Source organism: Enhydra lutris, unplaced genomic scaffold, assembly GCF_002288905.1.
Source record: "Enhydra lutris kenyoni isolate GAN:26980312 unplaced genomic scaffold, ASM228890v2 scaffoldscaffold26, whole genome shotgun sequence".
Taxonomy (NCBI): domain Eukaryota; kingdom Metazoa; phylum Chordata; class Mammalia; order Carnivora; family Mustelidae; genus Enhydra; species Enhydra lutris.
The window spans coordinates 24,155,707-24,169,138 of NW_019154110.1; positions in this window are offsets into that span (position 1 = coordinate 24,155,707).

The window sequence follows — 13,432 nt, forward strand, 5'->3', positions numbered from 1 at the left end:
GCTATGCAGTTGTCGCAAAACAATTCGTTTTTCCCTTCGCAGTCACTGTTTTCACATCTGTAAAATGGGAATGTTCCTATCTACCCTCTTGGGGTTGCGCGAATGAACAGATGAATCACAAAAACGGTGTGGAGGGAAAAGATGACTTGAGGCAATGGTTGTTGCAAGCTTGGCACAGCAGGGATTCCTGCGGGCGGAGAATGTTTCCTACCTCTTCGTTCTGGTGCCCTAGAACAGTGCTTGGCACACACGGGGCTCAAAAAAATGTTGAAAAGTAGTTAGGAATTCAGTGTGTGCAAGATAAACAAAGGAAAAAATAAATTCGGAGCGGCGGGGGTGTGGTATTATTACACCCACGGAAGACGATGTTCAGTAAACTTGTTTCTATTTCTCTAATGAGCTTCTAATTACCCCTTGACCAAATACCGAGGGGCTGGCTTTTCGGCCCCCCTTAAATACCAAGACGCTGCCCTCTGAAGCTGAGCGACCAAAATGGGCTGAGGAATCCAGAGGAGGGGACCCTCAGACCCTCTTATCTCTCCCAAGGAGAGTAAAGCAAAGAAAAATTGAACCCCCCCCCAAAAAAATCCTGATAATGAAAGACCACCTCCCCACAGCACATGCTATCCCCCTTAACTTTCTTTAGTTTCTGCATAGCTTACTGCTATATGAAAGTCTGTGAATGTAGTTATTCTTTATTGTCTGTTTCTGATTAGTCTGGAAATGAGCCCATGAGAACTTTGTCTTAATCACAGCTGCATCCCCATGGCCTAAAACAGTACCCAGACCTAATAGGTGCTCCATAAATATTTGTGAGTGAATGAATGAATTCCTGGAATATTTTTCTCTTGATAAAAATCAGGTTATTGGAATATGGCTGCTTCCTATCCCCAGAGATATAAAGAGTTTGGTATGATAGCTTGGAGTAAAAATGTGGAAGTTGGGGAAGAGTGTCAGAGAGAGAATATCTCTTTCTGGAGCTGGGGTAAAACAGGGTTTCTGGAAGGGGGCAAATGATGTAGCTTGCATCCCTGCCCTCCTGGCAGTGATAACAGATGAATTGTTTTTTTCCTCATCATCAAATCACATTTGGGAGGAAAGGGATTTAGGAAGGTCTGCCTCCCCATCTCCCTCCTGCAGAGGCCCCAGACAAAGGCCCTGGGGTGGAGCCAGGATTTGAGGAACTAGAGGGCATGGTGTTCTAGTGCTCCAAATACTCACGCCTTAGCATCTTCTGTAGAAGTCTTCAGGGCAGTTGTCATGAGGGGAGATCCTGGGGTCCTGCCAGGTCTACACCCCAGGGTTCCTGAGTGCTCCAAAAGCCTCAGCTCCCCTCCCCACCTTCTGCAACCTCCTTCCCCTGCCACACACAGGAGGAAAGTTCTGGAAGGATGATAGCCCACCTTCTGCAACCACCTCCCCCCACAACGCCACAAAACACCTACATGAGGAAAGTTCTGGAAGGATGATGATCTGCACAGCTGTCTCTTCTGGGAGTCAATGCTGAGAACTCTCAGACTGAGATAGCAGTGACAGATTTCTTTGGCTTGAGGGGCAGAGGGCTTTTGCTTCAACCCCATTGTACTCCAGCCTCTTTGCCACTTAGATGCCTGGGGAGGGAGCTTGGGCCCCACCTATGGGAACCTGAAATGGGAAACTCCTCTTTATCTCCCATGGTCTCATTCATATTTGCATTCCTGTGCCTAGCACAGTGTTGACATAAGGAGAGAACACTCGAGATCCTCTTCAGTATGACTGCATGACCGAATCTTACCCAGCTGGGCAGATCAATGGCCTCCTCATTCTCCAACTCCAAAAGCCTTCAGTCCTTCAGATCTGAGTTTAGGGGCTTTATTGGGGATCATTACCGTTGGGAGTCCTTCCCTGGAGAAGGAATTCCCTCCACCTCCACTTTCCCTTCTCCCCATTCCTTGAATCAGGCATCCCAGAATACAGCCCAGATGGGAACGCCTCCGTTGTGGGCATGGGAATACTTTACCAACAGTAGGGGTTAGTGTGACTATCTCCAGCTGAAAGGACCTGTAGTCATCAAGCCTCCATTTTCAGAGGGCTGGGACTGGGGGTTCCTGCTGTACATCCCAGGGCAGGTCTCCGAGGTACTCTGAATCTCAGTGTCCTTCCCAGTGAAAAGGGGACAACAGTTGCTTCCTCACAACAGGAGGGTGGAAACACGATGTGAGCGGCTTGCCCAGCTGTTGCAATTCCCACTGCCTACGGTATAGGACACTCGACCCCGTCCTCAGCTGGCGAGATGAGGAGGCGACACCGTTCTCTGGAACCCCTCTTCTCCATAAGGAGAAAAGGAGGGACCAGGCTGGATGCCGGCTCCCATCTGATACCTCCGCAATAAGGGATAGGAAGGGCCTAGAGAGACCTGGAAGCCAGCCCTCCCTGCTCTGTGGTCCATCTGGGTCTCACCCAAAGGCCCCTGTTCAAGGATTTGGGAGCAGCTCCTGCTCAGTTGTCCTTTTCCCTGGAAAGAGGCACTGCCGGGAAGTGGCCCCAGAGTTCCAGCCCAGTACCGTAACTTCTAGGGCACTGACTGCATTCCAGTCTCTGTCTAGGAACTTTATGTTACGTAATCCCCATAACAATTCTAGGAGATAGGCACTATTTTTTTTTAATTTTACATACAATACATAACCCATTTTAAGTATCCAAGTCAATGATTGTTATTAAATTTACAGGGTTACACAACCATCACCAGAAGCCAATTTTAGAACATTTCCTAAGAAATCCCTCATCTCCAATTGCTAGTAACTCCCCATTCCCACCCCCGGCCCTGGGTGACTAATCTGCTTTCTGTCCGTATAGATCTGCCTTTCCTGGACATTTCATAGAAACAGAATCATAGCATATGTGGTCTTTACATATGACTGCTTCACAAAAGCATAATGTTTTGGAGATTCGTCCATGCTGTCCCTTGTACTAGTAGTGAGTCTGTTTCCTTCTTCTCACTGAGTAGTATCCCGGTATGGACAAAACGTATTTTGTGTAGCCAATCACATTTGGGTTTCCACCTTTCCGTTTTCATGAATAGTACTGTTACAGACCCCGGCACACAAGTCTTTGTGTGGACATAGGTTTTCATGTTCAGAGTGTAATTGCCAGGTCATGTGGTAAACTTATACTTAAAAAAAAAAAAAGATTTTTATTTATTTATTTCACAGAGAGAGAGATCACAATTAAGCAAAGAGGCAGGCGCGGGGGCGGGGGAGCAGACTCCCTGCTGAGCAGAGACCCAGATGCGGGGCTCAATCCTAGGACCCTAAGACCATGACCTGAGCCCAAGGCAGAGGCTTAACCCACTGAGCCACCCAGGCACCCCTATACTAACTTTTTAAGAAACTGCCAAACTGTTTTCCCCACTGGCCACACCACTTTACACTGCTGTTAATATCCATGTTATAAGTAAGGAAAGTAAGGGACAGAGACTTTAAGTGACTTTCCCAAGATCACACTGCTAGCAGGTGTCAGAGCCATGACTCAAAGCCAGGCAGAGAGGTCCCAAGACCACACTCTTAACCACAAGTCTACTCCCAGGACAACGAACCTAAAAGGGGACCCATTTCTTGGCCCACTGCAATGTGGCCACCACCATTTATGCCCATCTTACTTCCAGAATTCCCCAAGTCAGTCTCTGTTCCCACCCAGCGGTGCCGCATCCCCCCCATAGCACAAGCACACTTTACTCTACCCCCTCTGGAAATGTGTACCCATGATTAATAGCTGAAATTCTGGACTCAGACGGTCTGTTCATATTCCTGACTCATCATCTTACCAGCTGTGTAGTTTGGGGGGCAAGTTACTTAACCTCTGCTTTCGTTTCTTCATCTGTAACATAGAAATAGCATCTTCCTTCGTGCAATTCTTTAAAAATGCTTTTATTATGGACATTTTCAAACCCCTACCAAATAAACAGAGGGGTACAATAAACCTCCATGTACCCAGCATCCAGCTTCAACACATCAATCCATAGCCCATCTTGTTTCATCCTTACCCCTACCCGCTTCCTCCCCTACTCCCATTTTAAAAAAATCAACTTTACTGCGGTATGATTTATATAAATTAATGCACATTTTAAGTACATACTTCAAAGAGTTTTCATGAATGAATGTAACCACCACAATTAAGGTATAGAACATACTCTGTATTATCCTGAAGCGAATCCCGGACATCATACAGTTTCTTTCCTAAGTATTTCAATACATATTTCTACAACATAAGGACTCTTTAATTTTTTTAAAAGATTTTATTTATTTAGAAGAGAGAGAGAGAGTACAAGCAGGGGGAATGAAAGAGGGAGAGGGAGGGGCGCCTGGGTGGCTCAGTGGGTTAAAGCCTCTGCCTTCGGCTCCGGTCATGATCCCAGGGTCCTGGGATCGACCCCACATCGGGCTCTCTGATCATCGGTGAGCCTGTTTCCTGCCTCCCCCCAACCTGCCGCCTGCCTCTCTGCCTACTTGTGATCTCTGTCAAATAAGTAAATAAAATCTTAAAAAAAAAAAAAAAGAAAGAAAGAAAGAGGGAGAGGGAGAAGCAGGCTCCCCACAGAACAAGGAATCCCACATGGGACTCGATCCCAGGACCCTGGTATCATGATGCCAGCCAAAGGCAGATGCTTAACCAACTGAGCCACATAGACACCCCCAGACTCTTTAGAAATAAACATAACCCCAGTGCTATTTGATAATAGTGACCTAAAAAGAATTAATGCTCACTCTTTAACATCCTCAAATAGTCAGCCAGCGTTCAAATTTCTGATTATCTTATACTATTTGTTCCTTTATAATTTGGCTTATTTGAATTAGGATCCAAAGATGGATTTCGAGGGGTGATATGTCTCTTAACGTCTCTTTTAATCTAGAAATTCCTCCTTTAACTAATGCTTGTCCTCATCAGTATAGTTGTCAGTGTCCCTGCCTATCTTTTAACTCTTTTTATTTTCTCTTTATAGTTTATTCATTGAGATACTAGCTTTTCATCCAGAATTCCCACGATCTGGAATTTACTGATTGCATCCCCATTCTGTCATTCAATCAAGCAACGTTTATTCAGCAATATTTACTAAGCATCTGCTACATACAGGATTGCCAAATAAAGCACAAAAAAATACAGAACATACTTAAGACTAGAAAAATTATTGCTTCTCAATAGTTCTAATTTAACTGGACATCTGTGTGCCTGTTATCTGTGTGCCTGTCTAGGGTTGGAGGCACAGCGGTGAGCAAGGGAGACAACCCTGCCCTCAGAGAGTTTACATTCTAATAAACCAGGGGAAGCCAGGGAACATACGAAGAGACAGTACTTCTCCTGGAGATTCTGTGAGGGTTAAATGAGAAACACTTAACTTTCCTGCCTGGTCCATTGGAAGCCCTTGATAAATGTGAGTGTTCTTGGTAACAGTCTAGCCTTTCCCCGTCTGTTTCTTCCCTTTTCCCACCCCTGCTCCACATCCCCCTGGGAATTATTCCAGGCTTGCCCTCCTCCTGCTCTACTTCCTCCATGTGTCTAATGTTAGTTCATTCCTCTCTTCACCCCACAGTCACTGGGCAACCCCCCCCCCTTGAAGCAAGCCCCAGACCAGGCTCTGGGTACTCAGAGATGATGGGGACATAGCTGATGGGGGAGACGGACATTCTAGGCTAATTTGAGAAGGAGCAACAGAGGGATGACCATGGTGCTTGGAACATTAAAGTCAGGGTAACCATACGGAAAGGAAGTCTTTTCAGAGAAGGTGATGTCCCACTTAGTTTCTAAAGGATGAACAGGAATACCAAAGGAAGCATGAGAGAAGAATTCCAACTGAGGAAACAGTATGAGCAAGGAACAGAAGCAAGCAAGGGCCTGTCCCATGTGGTGCCAGCTAGCAGCCATCAACATCTCTTTCTCCCTGTTAAGTAGAGGGGGCACCCTGGCGTTGGTCCCGACACATCCGCCCTCTGAGTCATCCCTTATCTGTCTCAGGCAGCCCACTCCATCAGTGTGTCCCTCCCATTTAAAAGCCCCATCTTCCCTTGACCCCATAGGCTCTAGCCCCCATCCCTCTCTCCTCCCCTCCACAGCCAAACTTCCCCCAAGAGCTGTCTACACACTGTCTTCCGTTTCTCACTTCCCACTTGCTCCTCAACCCACTTCCATCTGCTTCCACCCCCACCTGCCACCGAAATAGCTGTTGCTGAAGTCCCGGGGCGTCCATCTCATCGAAACTGGCAGGCTCTTGTCAGTCCTCTCGTCTTGACCTCTCAACAGCATCCCACATGATTGGCCACTTCCTCTTTCTAGGAACCGTCTATAGTCCTTCACCTCCTGGGCACCGCTTTCCCGGTGCCCTCCCTTCTCCCTGACTTCTCCCTGGTGGTATGGGTGCAGGTTCGTTCTCCCTGCCTCAGCCCAGACGTCATGGGGTCCTCAAGGCTCTGTCAAGAATTTCTCTCCTCTTTCTATAGACGTTCTTCTTCTGGGCCCACTCCACAATTAGCATCCATCCACCAGGGCAGGGGGAACTCAGAAGACACTGCTCCTCTCAGCTCTGACCAAGACACTCCACTGCCCTCCCAGCCTCTAGCTCAGGAGTTCCAGAAGTTCAGCAAAATCAACCTGTCCCAGGCCATCAGCAGCTCACCTCCTCTGCCACACGTCCCACTTCCAGGGAATCGTAGCCCGGTGGAGGGCTCCTCTCGCCACCCATTTTAACAGCCAGAAACCCAGGGCTCGTCCTGGCACCTCCAAGGCAATGTTTCAGCAAGTCACATGGCCATGTCTATTTCTGCCCACCCCGGTGGTCCCCCCACACCCCACCGTGCCCTCTGCATTGCCACCAGCTATCCTTCTAAGCCACAAACTGAATTGGGTTACTCTTTGCTCCAAACCTTTTAACAACTTCCCACTGCTTTCCGGATGCAGAGTGAAATCATTCATTTGGCTCACAAGCAGGGTTATCTGGGTCTGACAAGCCTACCCACAGGTCCTCCTGGGGAGAGAGGATGAGTTCCCTCACCTTCCACCCCCATGTCCCCTGTGCCATTGTCTCTCCCTTCAGCTACCCAGGACTCCCTTAGTGCCTAAAGCAACAAGATCCCCCCTCTCCCTCCCTTAGCATATACTGTTCCTTCCAACTGCACACTTTTCCCCCACCTCCCTTCATCTGTACCAGGCCAATGCCCAGTCCTCTTCAGAGCCCCCACTGAATCATTCCTTTGTCAGAGGACACCTCTCCCACTCTTCCAGATTCTAACCAGGTCATCTTCCATCTTTATCCACCCCCCAAAACCTATGTATCTTCCTTCAAAGCATTTTCATCTGTTTGTCACTATTTAATCATTAGTGTGATGAACTGATTATTCACCTCTCCCCGCCACACTCTAGTTCATGTGGACAAGAAGTATGTTAGATTTTGCCTTAGCCCAGTGCTTAGCACATTGTTGGCACACAAATACATTTTAAAAGTCTTTTCTATCAGGCACATCTGTAACCTAGAGAGAAGCAGAGAATAGTAAAATAAACCCTACATACCCATTACCTAGATGGGTAATTATGTTAATAATTATTTTTTAAAAGATTTTATTTATTTATTTGACAGAGAGAAAGAGAGAGATCACAAGTTGGCAGAGAGACAGGCAGAGAGAGAAGAGGAAGCAGTTTCCCTGCTGAGCAGGGAGCCTGATGAGGAGCTTGATCCCAGGACCCTGAGACCGTGACCTGAGCCAAAGGCAGAGGCTTAACCCACTGAGCCACCCAGGCACCCCTATGTTAATAATTATTAGCATTTTTGCATATTTATCATTTTTGCTTAAATATTTTCAAGGGACTTAGAGTTTGCATGACTGTTCACCCCTGAATAGGAAATTTTCTTAATATACGTTATGACTGGGGCACCTGGGTGGCTCAGTTGGTTAAGCATCTGACTCTTGGTGTCTGCTCAGGTCAGAGTCTGAGACGGAGTCCTTCATCGGGCTCCTCACTCAGCTTAGAGTCTGCTTGAGATTCTCTCTCTCTCCCTCCCCCTCTGCTCCTCCCCGGCTCTCTCTCTCAAATATATAAATTAAATCTCTTAAAAAATACAATATTATGGGGACGCCTGGGTGGCTCAGTGGGTTAAGCCTTTACCTTCAGCTCGGGTCGTGATCTCAGGGTCCTGGGATCGAGCCCCACATCAGGCTCTCTGCACAGCAGGGAGCCTGCTTCCCCCTCTCTCTCTCTGCCTGCTTCTCTGCCTACTTGTGATCTCTCTCTTTAAAAAAAAGAAAAAGAAAGAAAAAAATACAATATTATGATCACACCTTACAAAATTAACAATAATTCCTTGAGGGGCACCTGGGTGGCTCAGTAGGTTACACATCTGCCTTCAGCTCAGGTCATGATCCCAGGGTCCTGGGATCAAGTCCCACATCAGGCTCCCTGCTCAGGGGGGAGTCTGCTTCTCCCTCTCCCTGATACTCCCTTTCTCTGTTCCACTCTGTTTCTCTCTGTCAAATAAATAAATAAAATCTTAAAAAAACAGTAATTTCTTAATATTGTCCAATACCCAGCCCATATTCAAATTTCCCTGTCCCCCCAAAATGTTTTACATTTGGTTTGTTCCATCAAAGATCTAAATCAGGTCCACACATTGCAATTGGTTATGTCTCTTAAGTCCCATTTAAATCTAGAATAACTTTTCCCCCCATGCCATTGAGTTGTTGAATTGCTGAAGTATTTTAAGTAAATTACAGACATCATGTCCCACCTTCTAGATTTCTCTGATTGCTTCCTTGTGGTGTTGTTTATCCTGTATTTCCTGCAAACTGGAAATTAGATCTACAGGCTTGATTAGATTTTGGTTGACTAGACTAGCAAAAACACCTCATGAAGAATCCTTCCCTCATATCACACTATGTCTGGTATCCTCAGTGTCTGAGTTCCAGCCTCAGTGAGGGACCACTGACTGGCAGGTCTGCATTGGTGAGAGCAGATTTCTTTATTGAGAAGTTGCGTTTTCTTCCTTTAGGGCCAGCAAGTAATCTGTGGGATGATATTTTAGAATGACCGTGGTTTTGTTTATTTATTTTTATTTATTTTTTAAAAGTAAGCTCTGGGGGTGCCTGGGTGGCTCAGTGGGTTGAGCCTCTGCCTTCAGCTCAGGTCACGGTCTCAGGGTCTTGGGATCGAGCCCCGAATTGGGCTCTCTGCTCAGCAGGAAGCCTGCTTCCTCCTCTCTCTGCCTGCCTCTCTGCCTACTTGTGATCTCTCTCTGTGTCAAATAAATAAATAAAATCTTAAAAAAAAAAAAAGTAAGCTCTGTACCCAACATGGAGCTCAAATTCATGACCCCAAGATCAAGAGTTGCATGCTGTACCAACTAAGTCAGCCGGGCACATCATGAATGACTGTGTTTTTATTTTTTTAAAACATTTTATTTATTTATTTGACAGAGAGAGATCACAAGTAGGCAGAGAGGCAGGCAGAGAGAGAGGAGGAAGCAGGCTCTCCACGGAGCAGAGAGCCCGATGCGGGGCTCAATCCCAGGACCCTGGGATCATGACCTGAGCTGAAGGCAGAGGCCTTAACCCACTGAACCACCCAGGCGCCCCATGACTATGTTTTTAATAAGTGAATGAAATAGGTCAGTGTGGCTGAACAGTGGTAAGGACCACAGGCAAGAACTCAAAGGGCTGAATGCCTTGATAAGAAATTCAGATTTTGGGGTGCCTGGGTGGCTCAATCAGTTGGGTGACTGACTCTTGACTTCACCTCCGGTTGTGATCTTAGGGTCTCCAGATCAAACGCAGCATGGAGTCAGTTTGAGATTTTCACTCTCCCTCTCCCCGACATTCACACTGTCTCTAAATAAATAAATAAGATCTTTTTAAAAAAGATTTATTTATTTATTTGTCAGAGAGAGAGAGAGCAGAGGCAGACAGAGTGGTAGGCAGAGGCAGAGGGAGAAGCAGGCTCCCTGCTGAGCAAGGAGCCCGATGTGGGACTCGATCCCAGGACGCTGGGATCATGACCTGAGCCGAAGGCAGCTGCTTAACCAACTCAGCCACCCATGCGTCCCTAAATAAATAAAATCTTTAAAAAATAAAACAGATTTGGATTTTATCCTATGGGATTGGGAAATTAAGGACATTTTTTTTTAATTTGACACACAGAGAGAGAGATCACAAGTAGGCAGAGAGGCAGGCAGAGAGACTGGGGGAAGAAGGATCCCACTGAGCAGAGAGCCCAGGCTCAGGGCTTGATCCCAGAACCCTGAGATCAAGACCTGAGCCGAAGGGCAGAGCCTTCACCCACTGAGCCACCCAGGCACCCCAAGGACCACTTTTAAGCAAAAGAAATCATGTGGTCCGACTTGGCAAGGGAAAGGGTGCGGAAGCATGAAGGGAATAGAGAACTAGCATTTCCTGAATGTTCAGACTGAACCCAACTCCATGCCCTGCATCTGGCATACTTGATTAAAGTGAAACCTTCACTGTGTTTAAAACAAAAATCCTATTTTGCAGATGAGGAAAGCAGAGGCATCACTCTCTGTCACTCACCCACGGTTCCTGCAAGAGATGGTGAAGACCGGATGGGAGTCAGAGACCACAAGCATGGGTATCTGAGGGAGAATGAGCGACTGGCCATGGGGAGGAGGGAAGGCTGAGGCTTCCCACACATCATGGGTGGGATGCAGGAGGAGACAGAGCAGGTTGGAGGGGAAGATAATGAGCTCAGGCTTCCAGCTGCCCAGATGTCTCCAAGCCGCTCTCTTGAGAAATGGTGTTTATAACATGACAATGACTATAATTTGGCTTCCGGCATGACTCGATAATTAGCTTAAGTTATCCTTCATTGGCATTTCATTCAAAGCATGGACACTCTTCCATTCATTCTGATGAGACCTGTTTTCTGTGAGTGGTACAGTGGAGAATGTGAACCCAGAGCCATCCAGTCTCTCTCTTGGCTCAGCTGGGTCAGAGACTGAAGTTGGGGCATGGGCTGTCTTTTCTCTTGGCTAGTGCCATCTGTCTTGGGAGCTTAGGGGTGTGGGCACCCCCTGGGATAGGGAGCTGTCTGAGGGTGAGATTCTGGAACCTGAACATTCAGAGCCCAGCAGAAGCATAGCCCAGAGACTGGTTCCAAGAGCCATGTGGAGGGTGCGGTGAGGAGGACGATGGTTAAGAGAAGTCAGCTGGGAGGCACCTGCTGACGTTGGCCACAGGGTTGCTTAGGACTGAAAGAGGGCCATGTTTCAGGAAAGTTCGATTTAAGAGGTGTTGACAAGGCAGTTTTATGAGACTGGCTGGCTGATTCAGAGGAGGAGGGAGAGAGAAAGAATTAAGAAGGACCCTCACGTTTCTTTCTCAGGAGAGAGAGGCTATTAACCAAAGTAGGACAAGAGGAGGGGCGGGTCCAGGGACAAGCTGTCAGTTCAGTTTTGGTCTCGGTTCCCAGACACAAATACAAGTGGGCATGGCCTGAGGAGCCGGGGGAAGGCCTGGGACTGGAAAGTATCAGGACTAAGTCATGGGCGCCCGGGTCAGGGTAGAAACCACAGGCGTGGCTATGCTCTTCCTGGGAGAGGTTAAGCTGGACCATGATTGAGGAGCTGCTGGCCTTAGTGATCCTGAGATGAACCAGCCAGGGGTCTGGAAAACTGATTCTGGCTTCTTAGGAAAAACAGAGGAATAGAAAGGATCACCTAGAGTTGGAGCCCTGGGGGCCAAGAAGGGAAAAGTACAGCTGTCTCTCAGCAGGAATAGGCCCCGGACACAGTCCCCCCGCCCCCGGGGCACTCTGGGCAAAGCCATCAAGAGGGACCCCCACCAGCCTCTGTTCTGGTCACTTGGCTCCTCAGAGCAGATCACGAAGGCATCAGATGGGCGAGGCTTGGTTCCTGGGCCTGCATCTAGTGTCCAGGGCACAAAGACAGATGCTCAGAATTCCTTCCTTCTGTTCTTTCAGTAAATATTCATCAAATACCAAGGGTGTGCCGGGCACAGTTCTAGTTCTAGTTCCTTGAGAAGGAACTTTCCTGCAAGTTCCTTGCAGCCAAATCCGAAAAAGGTTCTTGTCTTCATGGCACTTCCATCGGAGGGGAACACTGACCACCACCCACAGATAGAAACATACGAATGAGACGGTCAAGGACAAAGGAAAAGGGTAAGGAAGGTTGGAGTGGAGCAGAAAGGGCACAGGTGGTGGGTGTAAGTAAGGGGGCCCATGAGAGCCTAACTGAGAAGGCAGGGGTGTGCCCACGGTGCACGGGGGAACAACAAGGAAGCCGGTGTGGCCACAGAACAGGAACGAGGGAAACAGTGCAGATGAAGCCAGAGGGACTGGGGCAGCGGGCTCTACAAGACTTACAGGACCCTGTTAGGAGTTGGGCTTCCCTCAGAGTACAGTGGGAGCTCTCTGGAGCCCAGGGGCAACATGATCATCTTAAACTTTCATTGGACCACTCTGGCCACTGTGTAGGGAAGCGATGTCAGGGGGGAGGGGGGAGGCAGGGAGAGCAGTTAGGAGACCACCACAGTCACCCACAGGAGAGGACGATGGTGCAGATGGTGGGAAGTCATCAGATTCTGTGTGTGTCATGAAGGTGGAGCTGGCAGGATCTGCTGACAGAGCAGAGGCGGGAGCAAAATCAGAAATTCAGGTTTGGGGCCCAAACAGCTAGAAAGATCGAGCTGCGAGCATTGGAGATGGAGAAGGCCGTGGGTGAAGCAGTTGGTGCTGTTGGGGGGTGGGGAGGTTAAGGTAGATAGAGAGTTCTAGGGTAGATCACCCAGTGGGACGTTCCCCTGAAACAGGATGGGGGCACGGGACAGATGACAACCTCCAGAAAACACCTGTGACATATGGTGACTGCTGACCACTGACAGAGCAATTCCATCCGGGCAAGGGGGGGCCGGAGAGTCAACTCAGGCTATGTAAAGCAGAGCGGGGGTGGGACACAGAGAGACCAAGAGACAAGTAAAGCAAGGTGGCCTTCTGGTTGGAGCCTATTTGGAGGGTGAGAGGAAAGAGGCAGATATGGGAGAGGTAGGTCAAGATAAAGAGACACCCCCCAAGAGGGAGGACAGGCAGGTCCCAAGAGAGGCTTAGCCCAGTCAAACAGAAGCTTAAGCTCAAGGCACTGAGGGTCAAGGAACAAAAAGAAGGATTCCAGAGACATTTCTTTTTTTTTTTTTTTTTTAAGATTTTATTTATTTATTCTTCAGAGAAAGGGGCGGGTGGAGCACAAGCAGGCAGAGGCAGAGAGAGAAGCAGGCTTCCCACTGAGCAAGGAGCCCAATGTGGGACTCGATCCCAGGACCCTGGGATTATGACTGAGCCAAAGGCAGCAGCTTAACCAACTGAGCCACCCAGGTGTCCCCAGAGACATTTCAACAGAAGAAGTGGCCAGGCCAGTGGTGGAGAGTGGGAAGTCAGGCGTGACTGCAGG